The following is a 17,664-nucleotide window of genomic DNA, read 5'->3' as shown; positions in this document are numbered from 1 at the left end:
TTAAACTGTTTCCATTTTTTTGTGTTAACAGAAGAAAAAATCAGTATAAACAAAGCTCACAAGGTAGTGTTAGCTTTTTCATGTCTGTGTATAGAAGTATTTGTCGAATGCAGATAGTGTACCTACCATTTGAAATGCTTTATAACATTTAGAGGGAAAAGTGAGTCATTAATAAAAGACATTACTAGATAAAGGCAAAACATACACTACCAGTCAAAAGTTTGATAACACCTTCTCATTCAAGGTTTAGTATTTATTTTAATTATTTGAAACACTGTAGATTAATACTGAAGACATCACAACTATGAAAGAACATATATGGAATTTAATTGACAAAAAAGTGTTAAACAGAGCAGAATATGTTTTATATTTTAGATTCTGTAAAGTCCCCCCTTTTTCCTTCATGACAGCTTTGCACACTCTTGGTATTCTCTCAATCTGCTTCATGAAGTGGTCTCCTGGAATGGTTTCTAATTAACATGAGCCTTGTCAAGAGTTCATTTGTAGAATGACTTGCCTTCTTAATGTGTATGAGACCATCAGTTGTGTTGTTCAGAGGTAGGGTTAGTACACAATGGATAGCCCTATTTGACTACTGTTGTAATCCAGATTATTGCAAAACCAGATTATTTCATAGTTTTCATGTCTGCAGTATTAAACTACAATGTTGAAAATAATTTAAATAAATAAAAACCATTGAATAAGAAGGTTTGTCCAAACTTTGACTGGTAGTGTATGTTAGCCCCAGTGTGACTATATTCAAGTTGAAAAGTGTTATACAACCAAGACATAGTTTTCAGTTTCTCGATTTATTTTAAAAAAAGGAACAACCACACAAACCCTGGAAGTATAATAATTAAATAGTGACGATAGAGAAAGAAAAGTTTACTTTAATTTGATGATTAGCTAAAATATAGCCATCGTGTAGATTTAGACATTTTTATAGTGTCGAACTGCCTTTCAATACTATTTTCAACATCATTAATGTCGACATGATGAATTTCAATAATTTTTTTCATTGTAGAAGTGTCACTTGTTCCCTTTCGTCCCTGTGTGAATATCTGGGTAAATAGGTTATTAAATTCAGTCTCACTTCTATCAGATGAGCTGAATATAAAAAGCGCGTTTCTGAAGCATTCCGGCTTCCGTAGGCAGCAGGAGCGAAAGGGACCTGCTCGCTGCCACAGCCTGAGAGCATCCTCCTCTTTGCCTTCTTATCATCCTCACCAAAACACAGCGGGATGACGGAAAATCATGAGGATATCAGCTCTACACCCTCCGGATTTTCGGTAGAATATCGTTACGGGCTACGTTAGCCGTTTGGCTAGCGTGAAGCTGAGAAAACATGAGGCGTTTTTCCTGATGAAGAGCACACAAAATAGAAAAGAACAGAGTTATCCCTAGCAGAGCGAGCTGGGCTGAGCCTCTAGCTTTCACTGTTTTATTTATGCATATATTTTTATTTTCTTTTACAAACTCCCTCCGAAATTACTTGCGTCAAGAAGCTCACGACATTTTTATTGGACTCATTTCCTCTGCTGATGTGTCTGTAATCTGTGGTTCTCCAGTTAAAGAAGATGCACAGATAGAAGTGGTCGCTTGACAACATCAAGGTAGGTGCTCTGTCTGCTTTCTGGGACGCATTGTTTCATTCAACATCGCATGCATGCCCTCCTTTGTTTCCATTCAGCCTCTAAACATTTATCCTGCAGCCTTATTGCTTTTATTTAAACAGAAAATACATTATCAAACGTGATCGCATGCACTGCCCCCTACCCCCTTTTGTTATCATGCACATTTCCTCAAACTAGCAGCATCTTTACACCCGCCATACTAGGCTCCACTCAGCCTCCCTGCACTGCTCTTCTACAGTAAATGAACCATCCCAGCATTCAGACTGCCTGGGGGGATATTCCACCATGCATTTGGGCTCAATTTGGAGCTTTTCAAATCCACTTTGTGCCACAACTCTCTGAAATTGCTGGCACCATTCCATCCCCAATTTTTGAAGCAAAGGATGCAAAGTGTATGGATGGACTACAGTATCTCTTATCACATGGGCTGGCTACAGCAGCACACTAAGGCAAAGCCAGGGTTACACAGGGGGGATAAAGGGAGAAAGAAGAAGAAGAAGAGGAGGAGCAGGGGGCTTCTTCATCATGACGCTTAACCTAACCAGGCGTTTCCACAGAAGCTCTGTACCTAGACTATAATCCAATCTGACATCTCCTCATAAATGACACAGTATCTCTTTAGGGCTACTGCTGTAGAGGCTATAGCAGCAAGTGGACTGGAACTATCTCGCTTTGTGCTCTAACTAAGTTGTCCAGTATAGGCTGAGTGGCCTTTAGTGTCGTTAGTGTCATTGTGATTAAGTTTTCCTGTACTGTATAAACATTTCATCATGGTGTTTTCAGGCAGTGCTTTATATTTTGGAGAGCTATTCAGTGAGATGTGGATTGTAATTCAGTGTGAGTTTAATGTGTGTTCCAAATGTATGGTTGCAGAGTTGCTGAAAAGCTGAAAGTGAAGCTGGATACATACATGAGAAAGGCTTCATCAAATGCATATTCTCTATTCACTTATCAGCTGATTATTTTTGATTTATACTTATGTAACACAATTTTTCCAAGGCAAAGTAATCAAATAGCTAGTTTGGTGCCATGATACATCCAAATTCTAAAGGTTTTCAGTTGATTATGATACAAGAAGAGCAGGAAAAGCTCATATTTAGGGGACTTAAAAGTGAGTGTAATATAATTACCCCCACAAAGCCCCTGTTTATTGTTTCATCCCATTGCATTCACACTATCCCTTCATTCTGCACTCTGCATGCAGTCCCACGGGTGTCAGTACAGCCTGTCAGAAAGTTTTACCATTTGACAAAATCACTTGACTCAAGGACCAGTTGCATGCTTATTCAGAAGCTTTTAACAGTATCGTATAGTTTTCAACAGTAGATTGTGTCTGTGAAGTTGCCGTCCAACGATGGGCCTTTTTTTTTTCCACAGGGAACATTTTGACACGTCACAGTGGGGAAAGCAGTCGCCCATGTATTGTGCACGCTGGCTCCCTGTTGGTACTTAATTGGATGTTAGAATAGAACAGAGCCATGATAATGTTATTAGTTATACCTTGTGCTTGTCCGACTATGACAAGTCAAAAATGCTGTGAGGATGACCCAGTGGTTAGACCGTGACCATGTGCGAGAGTTGAAAGCAAAACAATTACTTTTTCCACCTTTTTTTGTGGCATGTTGCCTTTATTGAAAAGAGCTGATAGAGGTTGGGAATTTAGGGAGTAGAGGGTGAGGTAGACATGCATCAAAAGGCTGGAAGTCAGCAAGTGTCTCGGACTAAAGCCTCCATACATGGGGCGCCTGCTCTACCAACGGAGCCAAACCAGAGACCACCAAAACAAGCAGGTTAATGGACCTTAAGTGGCTGTTGTTCCGTCTGTGGTTGTTTCCAGTATCAAGAATGAACTGTTAAGCCAGCACCACGTGAATCTCAGGTCAGTTAAGTCCACTCATGTACAGTGATTCTGCTGAGACATGTTCTGACCATCTGCTGTGAAAACCTGTTTTATCTGTTTTCTGACCTGAGGCGTATCAGAGAGCAGGGAGGTGTTTGTGACATCAGATGTGAAATTACAGGTGGTGTACTAGTTCTTTAAATAGATTCATCATTTATATATTATTCAGAATTTGCCCACCTATAGTTACACCAGCTGTTCCTTCATTCCTTTATGAAGTTCATGTGTCCTGATTTCTCAGTATGTTGCTTGGAAACAATGCAAAGCTCTGAACTGAGCACACAGGGAGTTACCTTTACACACTGGAGTGTAATATTCAAGAGTTATAGCTACACATTAAACCATACATGATTGTGTGTTGTGCTTTTATGAATGATTGTAGAAATATGCGCTGTTACTCCTCAGAATCGGTGAAAAACCTATATAATCATGCTAACCTGACTGATGCTGTTTGTACATCTAGTGAGCGGTTATTAGCATGTTTAACATTTTAAGGAATGTGTTATTTTAGTAGCCTGCTGTAAAATTTAAATTTTCCTGATAAAACAGCATTTTGATCAAGTTGACAATAATTCAAATAACCTTTTACACTTTGGTTCAAACGGTCCTTATTATTGGCAAGCTAAGAGTTACAGCTGGCATTTGCTTGGTGGAAGTATTAGCACAGTGATCTGTAGCTCCTGCCGAAGGGGAGGAGTTTGAAGAATTTGTGTCCAGGGTGTGAGGGGTCAGCAGTGATGCTACCTGCCCGTTTCCTGACCCGGGACCGGTACAAGTCCTGGATGGGGGGCAGGTCGACACCGATGATTTTTTCTGCAGTCCTTATAATCCGTTGCAGTCTGTGTTTGTCTAGTTTGGTTGCAGATCCAAACCAGACAGTGATGGAGGTGAACATTCAGCAGTGTCTATACCTTCAAGGGATGACACATGATTTTCGAATGCTATAATATTTGTTTACTTATCAAAAATCGAAGAGTTAATGTGCATATAATCTCATTTTAAAGGTAGAATGTTTCCCGGTTGTATTATAGTATCCCCGCCAGACGATGGCTATGGAGCGTCTTATTGCTGTTTGCTGACCGCATTTAGTAGCTAACAGGAGAATAAGAATGCTAACTGCAGTAAATGGGAAAAGAAGAACAAAACATTAGCGACAGTCGCTGGAAATATGTGGTAATGTTGTGGGATTCAGAATCTTAGAAAATTTCAGAAACTGAGCATGGCTGTAAAATGTAAACATAGGCACCACACTACTGCTTCACAGAAACACTGGAGGGCACTGGACACTGCCAGTGCCCGCTACTAGCAGCACCTCATCCCGGTGCTGGTTAACGTGACTACCACACAAACGTACCATTAACGGGACAGGTGGAATGTTGTCAAATAGATGCCAGTGATTATCAAATTGTATTTTTTGCTTGAAATGCCCATCCCTAATACCTTTATTTAGCAAAAACTCAATAGTACAACTTTCCTGATGTGAACTTAAACCGAGCCACAGTCCTCAAATATATTATTATGATTATAGTATATGGCTTCAGACCATAGACTGAAAATATGGACGTAGTATCTGTGACGTCACCCATCTTTTTCTGAAGCGCTGTTTTGAGGCCAATCGTTGGCGGGAACCATATTGCTGCTGTTGAGAGATTGTGACGTAAAGAGGCAGGCTTTGAGCCTCTTTAATCAAGTTCATTTTTTTTTTAGTCAATCAAGTCAGCTGTGCCTCTCATTAGAAAACTTGTAATTTAATACCTTCGAAATTGCCTCGTTTGAAAAAAAAAAATATCACCCCCCCTTACAGTGTGTGCCGATCGAGAAATGAGCTATCCAGACTACACTCGTTTTTTGTACCAGGCTGTAAACATGTTTATTTCTGCTGTAAAGATCAGCTTTTTTGAATTGGTGTGTATGTGGTTTCCGGTACTTCCGGAACCAGCCTCAAGCGGATCCTCAATGAACTGCAGTTTTTAGCACTTCCGCGTTGGACTTATATTTTTAGACCGGAGGTTGCCACTTGCTTCAGACATGCTGAAAAGGGTTTAACTTTAGCTTGTATTTCACTACTGTAAAGGCTGATTTATACTTCTGCGTCTCCCCTACGCAGCAGGGGCTGACGCGGACATGAGCCCCACATACTTGTGCGTCGGTGTGTCTGTGTCGCGCAGCAATTCTCCGCCGAAACGCTTGAGGGCAGTGCGGTCTCTCTGATAGCCGGCCGCCTGCTTCCGGTCCCGCTACAATCTCTGTTTACTTTTCCACAGAGTTTCAGAGCGTGTTATGTTAATCTACAGCTGATGCATGTTGCTGTTTATCATACAGACATGATTACATGAAGAATAGAGAGGAGGAGATGAAATACACGGCCGATGTGCGGCCGATGTGCGGGATCCCGGAAGTGTAAATGCGGGAAAGACAAAGCCGCCGAGCGGACCAATCACAGAGCTTGCGGTCCGCGTCGATTCTACGGGGAGTTACATTTTGGAGGAGGTGCAAGTCAACTACGTGCGTAGGCCACGGCGTAGGTACGGGAGCTACGTGGACCCCCGGCGTAGGGTACGCCGTTGATTCAACGCAGAAGTATAGATCAGCCTTAACTGTTTGGATAAGCGTCCTGTAAACATTTTGTTCTGGTTCTCCTTAGTCATTACACCTCTGTTCAGTCTTTAAAAAGAAGTGCTGCATGATTCATCTAATTGCAATTGCAAAGTGAGAATGTATGATATATAATCACATAAAAGGCTGCGATTAGCAAATTAAATAAATGGGCATGTGTGTCTGTGTTGCAGCCTCCCATCTGATTGGTTGGAGTCTGTTTGGTTACGCCTATCAGCTTGTGTGTGTGTGTGTGTGTGTCTGGACAGCAAATTTGTATGGTCACATATCTATCCAGTGGCCAATATGGATGCAGACCATAGACTGTATAAAATATGCACGTAGTATCCGTGACGTCACCCATCTGTTCCTGAGAGCTGTTTTGAAGCAAATCGACGGCAGCAGCCATATCGGAAATGCGGAACTCAACCAGGCAGAGTGTGACGTAGTGTGAGCCTCCAAGCCAATAGCTATGTGTTCCCGACCGGAAGTCATGTCAGTCATGTCATTCATGTCAGTCATGTCCTTATTTGGGCAAAACTGGTAATCTTAATATCTTTTGAACCGCCACGTTAGAAAAATATTGTCTTTTTCCCATTCATTTCTATGTGGTTTCCAGTGTTTCTGCAGCCAGCCTCAAGCGGATTTTCGATGTATTGCAGTTTATAACACTTCCGCATGGGCTTCATCGTTTGAGACCGGAGTTTGCCGCTTGATGCAAACAAGCAGTAGCATGATGAGCAAGATGAGGCTGAATTGATGGCAAAAAAAAGTCTTCTATATGGGAATATTTTGGACTCAGTTAGGGTGTCGTTGAACAGAAAGAAGCGCTGTGCAGAACTTGCAAAGTTCAAGTCACATGACCAATAAGTATCGTGACTTGAGAAGATCCCCAGCCCTGCCCTGCCCTGCTTAAGTTCACAGAGTTACACTGTCTCTGTTTACACTTTAAAGAAATGGCTTCATTTTTTAAAGTTTATAGAAGTGCCACATTGCTATTGTCTTTGCACATTGGAGGAATGCATTTATTTTAGTATGTATTTATATACATATTTCAAAACAATCTATACTCTCTTACCCACTAAAATTGCAATCGCACACTTTCACCGGTCATGCAGCAGTACCTCACGGTGACTAAAGTAGACCTCACGCTGTAGATGAAGCTGCCTCCATCTTTGGAAAGGCTCAGTGAAGAGCAAACAGCATATCTTCTGTTGGTTTCCTCCGATTCTCTCAGTCTCCTCACCTTGCTGGTCCCGCCAGTCAGAGCTGCAGCCGCTGCTACAGACTCATCTGATTGCTCTTTCGTGTTGGGATTTGTTGTCATGGGAACTATGTGTGTGCGTGCGTGTGCGTGCGCGTGTGCGTGTGTGTGTGTGCGTGTGTGTGTGTGTGTGAGAGTCAAAGTGTCTTTTGTTGTCTACAGATGTTCACATTATTCTTTCTTTAGACTCTAAAGTAAGGGTCAGACAGCAAGTTTAGGTTCCTTACTGCAGTATTCTACTATATGAATTTAAATTCTTTAGATTTATATAGGCATCCCTCTAATTCTGACACTTTACTATAGACCTTTAGCATTCAAATAATCGTGCAAGTCTGTCCATACTGTACTGTGTCATAGTGCTGCGGTAGTTTGTTTTTGCCGCATTGACCAGTTCTGTCAAAATGAGCTATAAGTTATAGGGATGCAACGATATCAAAATCTCACGGTACGATATCGTCACTGTATTAAGGCCACAGTATGGTATTATTGCGGTATTGTCAAAAAAATAAGATGACTTTGAAAAAATGTCATAGTGTGGAAAATTTAGTGCCAGGAATGATAAGGATAAACCATAGACTGAATAAAATATGGATGTAGTATCCGTGACGTCACCCGTCTGTTTCTGAAGAGCTGTTTTGAAGCTAATCTGCAGCAGCAGCAGCCATATTGCTTCTGTCGAGCCAGTGTGACGTAAAGAGGCGTAGTTTGAGCCTCCTAGCCAACAGCTTGCAGTGTTCCTGCAGGCAGCTGTGCCTCTCATTGGAAGACTAGTAATCTCAATATCTTCGAAATTGCCGCGTTAGAAAATAATTCACCCCACGCTCACAGTGAGAGGACATCGAGAAATGAGCTATTCAGACTACACTCGTCTTTTGTACCAGGCTGTAAACATGTTTATTAATGCTGCAAAGATCGTCTTTTCCCCATTCATGTGTATGTGACTTCTGGTACTTCGGGAGCCAGCCTCAAGCGGATCCTCGATGAACTGCAGTTTTTAACACTTCCGCATTGACTCATATTTTGAGACCGGAGGTTGCCGCTTTGGATAAACACACTTACTGTTATTGAACACAAACATAATGCTCAAATGTTCTAATCACATGTATTACCACCAAAACATATTTTCAAGTGCAGTGAACATTGCAGGCACATCCAGTGTTTCAATTAACAAGCAAATAAAAAAAACCTTTCGGGTGAGTGTCTTTAAACTGACTGGAATTTTGTATCTTGGCTCAAGCGCGTTCACCAACCTTTTAAATCCCTCATTGTCCACCACTGAAAACAGCTGCAGGGTGATGATTCATCAAGTGCCTTCTCGTATAACTTGTTTTCCCCGACGATCCAATCTGGCGGTGTCTGCAAACAGTTTTTTGCATGTCCGTCATGTTTTCTCCCTGATTGCTTTTGTTTACTGCAAAACCGAAGTGCGTCCATACTTCTGATTTAAACTTTGCAGGAGGTTCCACTAGTTTAAGTTTTCCGCTCTGCTTCCCCTCTGTGCTTTCTGCCATTTTTCATGCACTGTGCAGGTGATCATGGGAAATGATGTTTGCTTCTCAGACCGGCCAACTCAATAGCGCCAGAAAAAACTACACTAGCGGGAGTACTCCGAGTCCCTGTTTGATACCGTCACATGCCACGGCATTATTGTGAGAATTTTGAAACCAAGATACCGCGATACCAAGATATTTACAATACTGTTACATCCCTAATAAATGAATATGAATCTTTCATATAAGTTGCTAACAAGCTAAAATCAAAGTCATCTGTTGTTGTGAGAAGTCACTGAGATCAGTCTGTGTTTAGCCAAAGAACCTCCACTCTGTAACATCACCGTCTATCAGTGTTTTTGCTGTTCAAGAAAATCTGATTGAGTGATGCATCTTTTCAACTTGATTCTTTTGTCCTCTTTGTCTTTCCCACATGAGGTTTTAATAAATCAAGCTTTTAAAGTTCCTATATTTATATTGAAAATAGGTATTTGGATCAAGTAGCATATGAAAACGGAGTGTGCCAAACACTTTATTTGGACCTCAGGAATTCAGTCCCACCTGCTGGAGTCTGGCATTTATGAATGATATTATTTCATAGGGTTTGGTGGCATGATGTTTCAAGCTTAACTACACCCTCACAGTCTGTGGACCAGGCAATTGAACACACTTCTGTGCTGCCTCTGTAGCTTCAGCAGGAGTTAAGATACCAACACCAGACAGTCTGCTGTTTCCAGTATCTCTTTCTGCACCCTTTTCTTCTCCGTCTCCACTGTCACCAGCTTACAAAAGACAGAAAATGCCCCTCATTCCCATGGGGGGAGACAGTGATGTTTGAAGAAATGCTTTGACATTTGGGGAAATGCTTTGGCTGGTTGCCTAGTAACCTCACTGTGATGACAAGACTCCAGGAAGTCTCTGGTTGCAGCTGAGGGATTTTCCAGCACAACACTTATAACTTAAAACTAAAAGCTGTTAAATACACTTTTGTCTTGCCAAAAAAAAAACGTTATTACATGCCAGTCAGTTAGCTTTCCAGGACGTCCAGGCAGATTTTATTTGTCATTTAACCAGTTATTTTTTCACGGCAAATCAATGATTGTGAAATTAGTGATAAAGAATCTCTAATTAGTCATCCAGTGTACAGTTTTAAAATTAAGAACATATTATTCTTAGCTCTAAATCTTAAAGTTATCTCAAGACATTTTATGAAAAAAGTAGAAATAAAGCCAATGTCTGCTATTTTGCTAACACTGTTTAATAAGCATTAATAAGTATGATAATGATCATTTAAGTGAGACTGATATTAATTATTGTATTGAAGCTGGTCCACAGCAGCAGGTGGTCTGCAGTGATGATCCACAGTTATTCACAAGACAATGGAGCTACGAAAACTCTTGTGACGTATAGGAGAGATGATCTTGGTGTGTCATGTCCATATGAAAAAAAGGTTCCTTCAAGGGGTGCTGGTGTAATGTACGTGACCAACTCAATGGGCTGTCAGCAAGAACAGAGGAAGATGAGACGAACCTTCCAGTCCAAAGAATATTTATTATATCTGATCCAACTGATTAGTCTGTTGAAAATGATCAAACAAAGGTAACATAAATTATGATGATAGTTATCCTTCATTCTGTCAAATTAACTGTATTTATGAATATCCATGTATCTCTAAGGCAAACTAAGAAACTACAGACTTTAAATAAAGGAAAACTCACAGATCAAATACACAGTTGCTCAGTTATGGAGATGTAGGATATACAGCCAGCAGCCAACTCCATTGTTCTCTCAAAAGGGCTGACACAGGTGAGCTGGCTGTCCTTTATCCGCTCTATAGCTCCTCCCACTCAGGCAGCAGGTGAGCTGGCAAGGGAGAGCCAAAAGAGGAGGGGGGATTTTCTACACCATAGACTATAAAACATGGAGGAAGTCTCAGTGACTTCACCCATTGGCTTTTGATAAGGTGTGTCAATGGTCGCCAAATTGGAAAGGCTGTTTCCAACTAGCTTCTGGCTAGTTAAAAACAAGTCAAAGAGGCAGAGCTGACACCTGGCGATCAGCTACAAGAGCCACCTGTCTGTCGTACCAGCCACGCACCAAATCATGCCTTATCATGCATAACTCTAAGGTCCTGTTCACACAGTAACATTTGGATGGAAAACAGTCAACATTAATAACCCTGCGGTTCATCGACACCGAAATGGTGTTTGGGCAACTGCAAACACAAACTTTTGGAAAACATATAAAGGGACACTTTTTGAAGAAGCAACCCCTTTTGTAGCTTTTGAAATGAACGATACGCAGATCCTCTGAAAGATCTTCCGTCACAGTCCCATTTGCATCGAATGTAATATACCCAGTCAAATAGCCTTGCATGAGTAGGAAGACAGTAACAACAATGGCAGACTATTGAGCTGTGTTTGTGCTGCTGACTCCACTGAGTTTATCAACATTTCTACAGACAAAGTTAACAGTTTTTGAGCGTGCGTTTGCCAAGGTCTTCTTATTTATTTGTACTCAATGCTTTGCTGTAGAATGGCTTTATGCTCAAGTGTGTGGTGGTCTTTGGTGGTGTTTCATTTCAAAGTTATACCGCCAACTCCTGGTCTGGCATACATACTCCAGTGTTTCAGTTGTTTTTGCCTGGTCATGTAAACATGGAAGTCTGGTTTTTAATTGGGTCATTCTTGTGCAAACAAGTTCTAAGATGTAATATATAATGTATATTCTAAACAGATATGTTACAAAAACAAATCCAACCCTGTACAGTTGTCAGGAATGGAGCCAGCCTCAAGTGGACATTCAGGGAACTGCAGTCAGCGTTGGCTTCATTTTTTAACACGGGGGGTCATGTCTTTCTCAAGCCCCCCAGCGGTCTGAGCCTATAGCAGCAAAACCAGAGGCTGGTCCAAACCTGAGCTTTAATTTTCCCAGTAAGGGAGTACAGGCCAGTTAAAATCCTCAAAATTACCATCATAAATCATCAGTATTACCCCTCAGTCTCACAACGGGATGACATTTTTACTTTTCTTTTTTCACTTTAAAAGGAGAAACGCTGCTTGTTTAAACTTCCAGGTACTCACTCAATAGAATTACAGAAATAACACCAAAGGACACAGGTTGATTAACTCAACATCCATTGAAAGCATAATTGGACAGCAGTGGCCTCAAGCCTAATGTCCCACTGATGTATTAAGCCAACAAAAAAAGACACTCATTTAAATAAACTGTCTTTAAAACCCCCTCACCAAATCCTCATCTCACTCCCTCTACCCACAATCCTTCTCCAAGCGCTTCAGCCTTCCTTCCGCTGGAGCACTTAATTTATTTCTTTGCTCTGGTGCCAAATGAGCAGCTGGATCAGAGGGGAGAGAGAGAGAGAAGGAGAGAGATAGAGGGAGTGAGACTTAGAGAAAGAGAGAGAGATGATGATGATGTTTTGAATGCAGTCTGCTGACTGAAGCTGCAGACGGGACTTTGTTTTATTTGCATAAAGCGAATGTAGCCTCCATGCTGGGAAACAGCAGATGCAACACTGGAGGAGGATTCCTCGAATGGCTTTCTGCGTCTGACTAAACAAGATAATGCTTTTCCAGTTTCGAGAGTACCGTCACATACCAAACATCCATGCTGCGATGCCTCTTTTATTTCTACTTTTTTATATTTTTTTGTCAAATTTGTCTGGAAAAACAAATTGGCTAAAATGCTTAAAGAAAGTGGGTCCTTGAAAAGTAAGCAGTGCACTTGTTCTTGGATAAGAAGAAGCTGAAAGAGGAGCGTTGAGGCAATGTGGTATCAGACTTTTAAACAGTCCAACCTTCTTCAGATCAGAGACAGCTCAGAGGCAATTTAATATCCGCATGGGCAGAGCTGAGTAGAGTGAGGTTGAGCACAGAGAACAGTGGAGTTTTTTTTTTTTCTGTATTAACTCTGCTTTTTACTCTCCTCCTCTTCTACTTCTTCTGTTCTGCCTTCCTCCACTCAGCTCTTTTCATGTTTGCTCTTATTCTTTCCTGCTCTGTTCTGTTTTTAGCTTCACTTCTTTGTAGCTTCAGTGAAACGAACGACAAAGTCCACAGACTTCAGAGGCACCATGAATCTGTCACAAAAATCTGCCAACAGTTAACACCAATACCTCATTTAAGAGACCTTAAGTTTTCTTTAGTTAACAGAAAATCCTCTGTAAATCATTGCCATTTTCTCAGGTGTGAAATCATGCATCTATTACATCAGCAAGATAAATTAAAATTCATGCTGCAGAGATTTCCATCCATAGATAAATTAATAAGATTAGATAAGATAATCCTTTATTTGTCCCACACAGCAGCAAAGTGTAAAGTGCAACATTACACAGTACACAGTACTTTCCCCTATGACTTAGCTGCACTCTATGTATAGCTATAATTAGCAGACATTAGCATCAACTCTTAACCACTAAATTGATTTAAAGATGGACATGACACACCTTCACTGCCTCTCGTTATTCAAAAAAATGAAGCCAAAACTAGCTGCTGCTACAGCATTGACGTCATACCCCTTACGCTTAAATCCCTCGGGGTTCTTGTGTTGATGTGAAGCAGACACTCAGGGTTAGGGAAAGTTCAGTGACGTTATCTCTTGCTGTTCTTCTTCTACTCTGCTAATCTGGTGCACACAACCCAGCAGGAGCAGTATTTGTCAAAAGAGCTGTCAATCATGGTGTTAGATCTCTTTTTATGGTGTCAAATATCTATTTAGACAAAATTTCTCAAATTTTAAATAATTTGACGTAAATCTTTTTGATAAAAACTACCTTTAAATGATGTTTTGAAAAATGTATTTGATGTGAATTTCTGATTTTTTGTTTTACCCATGTCCCATCTGTTTACATTGAGGAGGCGGGGTTTAATAGCTGGACTGCAGCCACCCAGAAGGGCTCATCAAAAGGCTTTAGCTTCACTTTGATTGGAGCTGTGATGTCCTTTCATTCATCCTATGGACTACTTTTAGGGACACAAATTGCAAGCACCCTCCATAATCAATATTTAGAAAGATTAACGATTAATTATCATTTACTCATAAGTAAAAACTTAGATTTTCACTCTGACAAATGCAATACTAAATGCCCTTTTTTAAAAGAAATTCAATATTTAACCCAGTAACATAATGCACATAACTGACAGTACTGCATGGCTACAGAACATATATACTGTAGATGCATACAAATTATTTAACACTCTGAATATGAACAAGCGGAGCAGCTTCATATACAGTCATATACAGTGAGGCTCAACCTACTGAATATGGAATTGCTGCAACAAAAGATCTGAACAGAAAAATATTTTAGACTCTGTGTCCAGTTTTCTACCTTCTTTTTCTCACTGTGAGAAATAAGCATGTCCAAATGGTCGGGTGTGAGTCAGGAGAGCAACGTGGTCCCAATCAGTCTGGAAACAGAAAACACACGCTCAAACAGCACTGATGTTGCTAGTATGCAGAAATATTGGCGTGCAAGCTTTGCCAGGAAATCTCTCTGCATTGACTTTTTACCAGGCTTCCAGCTATGTATCAAAAGATGAGGCAATGTCCCCTAAAAAGTTCTCAACCACCAATATAGTTGGGTAGTGCACGGCTATGGACACCAGCTTGAAGCAACACCTTTGAATCACTCTTGATTAATTGTTAACATCCCCAGTTCTTACCTTAGAGATTAGTAGTTTAATCGATCATGTTCTGTGATTAATTCGGCAACCTCCATAGTTCCGAAAACGCGTGATCTGTGGATTTAAAAAAATGTCATCATGGTGTACAATAACAAATTATGACTAGCTTTTACTGTTTCTTGAAACACCTTCACTTCAAATGCATGGGAAAGTGACCTGTCTGTTTGTGTCTGCCACACTTCCACGTACAGGTTGATTCCTGATTTGAGTCCAGTGACTCAACCGTTTAGTTTGTTGTCAGTTTTGGAATATTTAAATGTAAAAGCAATATTTAACTTTGTTTATTCAAATAAATATATCTTTGTTCAACAAGGCTTTTTAAACCCTTGTTATTGACATACAAGGAGACACATCGTGTTTCATTGTGCCTTGAAATGCACGCTTAGAGTCGTGAGCAATTCAATCTGTGATCCAAACCAAACCATAAGATTTGTGTCCCCCCCCCCCCCCCCCCCCCCCATGAGGGATCTTTGCCGTATCATCGGTAAGTCCCAAGTGTGCTTCGGTTAGTGGAAGGGGTGTGTAGTCAGTCCTTCGGCCCCATCAGCCAGATCACTTCTGGGCATGCCTTGGTGTTTGCTGCCAATGTAGCTATGTTTCGTCTTCACTTAAAAAAACGGGAGATGGAGGTGCCCCGTCCATATGGTTGTACATATTAGTGTAAAATGTCTTTCTTATATCAGCTTATCTTATTGTTTAATGCTATAGAACAAAACACGTTACTACCACTAAAGTTTGCACCAATGTATCGTTGGTGACACCAACACTCTGAAAAGCAGCCTGTAAAAATTCTACATATAACAGCTTCTCTGTGAGTTTAACAGGAAAGGTTTCCCTTTTTTCTTGCTCAGACTTTTGTCTCAAGCTGTGGAATATACTCTTTAATGTTAGGGTGGCACAGGTTTACTGAAATCATCTTGCTAGATCAGGAGAGGAAGGCTTGTTTTGTGCACATAAAACCAGTTGTTCTAGTCTTTAGTAATTATTTCACATATTTCATCATCAAGGCTGAGAAATAAGAAAACAAAATCAACATTGTTTGTTCTTTTTTCCCTCTTAATCTGTACAAGTTTGCCAAACTCATGGATGTTAATTAGCTTTGGATGATTACATTTTCCTGCTGGTGAAATCAATAACCACTGACTGAAGCTTTCATCTCCTCTGGCTTGTCAAGACAGCAGGATTGGGTGAACCAGTTCTTGCAGCTTTCAGTTTGAGATTTCAGAGGAAAAATACTCCACCACTTATAGAATAGTAGAAAGGTGGGTAAAAAAAAAGTGGATTGAAAAAGAGAGAAATGGCCATTTCTCTCCTGTGTGTTTGTGAGGAGTGGATTACGGCGCAGGAGGTCAGAGGTCAGAGTCACTGTCATTTATCGCTCCTCTGCTGCCTTACTGTTTCCTTTTTCACTTTTATTTGCCCTTTATGCTTCCTCTGTCTATCAGTTTTAAACTCTACCCTTTCTCTCTTTGTTCCTTATGTTAAAATATATTCTATATGCTGCATTTTCATGAACAAACATCCATCTAAGAAACACTCTCACACACTAGGACTCCTGAAAAACTGTCAGTGAAAACCTGGCTCAGCAGAAACACAGTGTCCTCTCGCTCCTACCCTCAGGCAGAACAGACACATGGCTGTGGTGTGACCCTCCAACAGCAAGCAGAGACATTTGTTATCGATCATGTAATCTACACTTTGGCCTTGTGTTATCACAGTCATCTCGTGGGACAAATCAGAGGTTATCAAGGGACTACTTTCTGCCTCTGGCTCCTCTTTGGGATTCCCTGAGGTTCTCTCTGTGGCTTTGCTCCTCTTTCTCCTCTGAGTGCCCGTCCATGCACCAAACATACCGTTTGGAAATGTTAGATGTAGTGTAAAGCAAGCTGCTAGTGCTTTTTTGCAGAACAGAGTTGAGAAGTGAGGCTTTATCGTTAGTTTTGATGCAATTTTAAGTATTCAATTATCTCTTTAATATTTTGCAAATTAATTTATTGTTTAAAAGTAGTTAGAAAATCATGAAATATGTTCCTTTTGTGATGAAAGACTATATTGAATCATGGACAGTACAAGAGCTGTCCCAAAGTGAAGCCAAAACTTTTACAGCTCCCCCAAGTGACTGGCTGCAATAGAAGTCTCAAAGCCTGCCTCCTCCATTCTAACAGATGGAACATGAGTTGAGCGAGAAAATCAAAATACAAGTCAATGAATTGTTCTAAAACATGCTTTTTTGGGGGTTAGGCGGAGTCCTGAGGAAATGCTACATACAAATTCATGCTAGTTTTCCGTGACTACCAACCCTGGCTTTAACTTGTGTTTTGGTCAATGAAAGTGGTGTTTAGCACAAGAAGACAGATCGCTAGGCTCCCAATCACGTCACCTGCACAGTATGTCAGTGCATGTAGAGACAGAATTTTGGCTTCATTTTACCGATAAGAGGATATAGAGGCGCCATCCATATTTATTATAAATACAAAACTGTATAAACAAAACAAACACGTTTTAAATGCTTACTTGTCATTTGACATGAGATACTGCATGTGACCCCAGTGATTCTGTGACTAATTACATATTTTGAATATATATTTATCACCCATAACCTATATAAATCAAGGTAAAAAAAAACTTCTCTCTGATATCGGAAAAAAACAATCAAATCAAATGATAATTTACTCACATTTTCAGGCTATTTTGACCTCTATATGTACTTAATCCATTTGGTTTACAATTAATAATTTAACCTGCTCTATACAGCAGCCTAACTAAATGACAGTTATGATATTAATGTTTTATATGGATGATTCAATTATGTATTGATTTCAAACAGCCACCTATGATCCATAGAACAGCTATGAAAACAGATGCTTTCTCACTCACGGTCACAGCCCTGTCATTATCCACTACCTCCTTTGTTTGGTGGATAGGTTGTTTGTTGTTTCAAAGGAAGGCCACTGACATTTTTATTTAAAGGATTGAGGATGAACTGCAGAGTCCTGTCAGTTGACAGACACTGAAAGGTCAGTGTGTTGTGGTGGGAAGTGGACTGGAGTTGAGCGGCTGATTCATTCATGATGAGACT

General features: G+C 40.5%; 1 protein-coding gene across 2 annotated transcripts in view; it reads left to right on the top strand.

Annotated features, from left to right (window-relative positions):
• The first annotated feature begins 1,135 nt into the window (after positions 1-1,135).
• b4galt2 (UDP-Gal:betaGlcNAc beta 1,4- galactosyltransferase, polypeptide 2) overlaps positions 1,136-17,664 on the top strand; it is a 221,180-nt gene continuing 204,651 nt past the window's right edge. The window contains exon 1 of one of the 2 annotated variants that reach the window (XM_034703800.1): positions 1,136-1,613. The gene's annotated coding sequence lies outside the window, so the exon portion shown is untranslated. The remainder of the gene's footprint in view (positions 1,614-17,664) is intronic. The other variant, XM_034703802.1, reaches the window with a different exon arrangement.

The sequence above is a fragment of the Notolabrus celidotus genome, chromosome 15, assembly GCF_009762535.1.
Source record: "Notolabrus celidotus isolate fNotCel1 chromosome 15, fNotCel1.pri, whole genome shotgun sequence".
Classification (NCBI taxonomy): Eukaryota; Metazoa; Chordata; class Actinopteri; order Labriformes; family Labridae; genus Notolabrus; species Notolabrus celidotus.
This window is presented reverse-complemented; position numbering and strand designations above follow the sequence as displayed.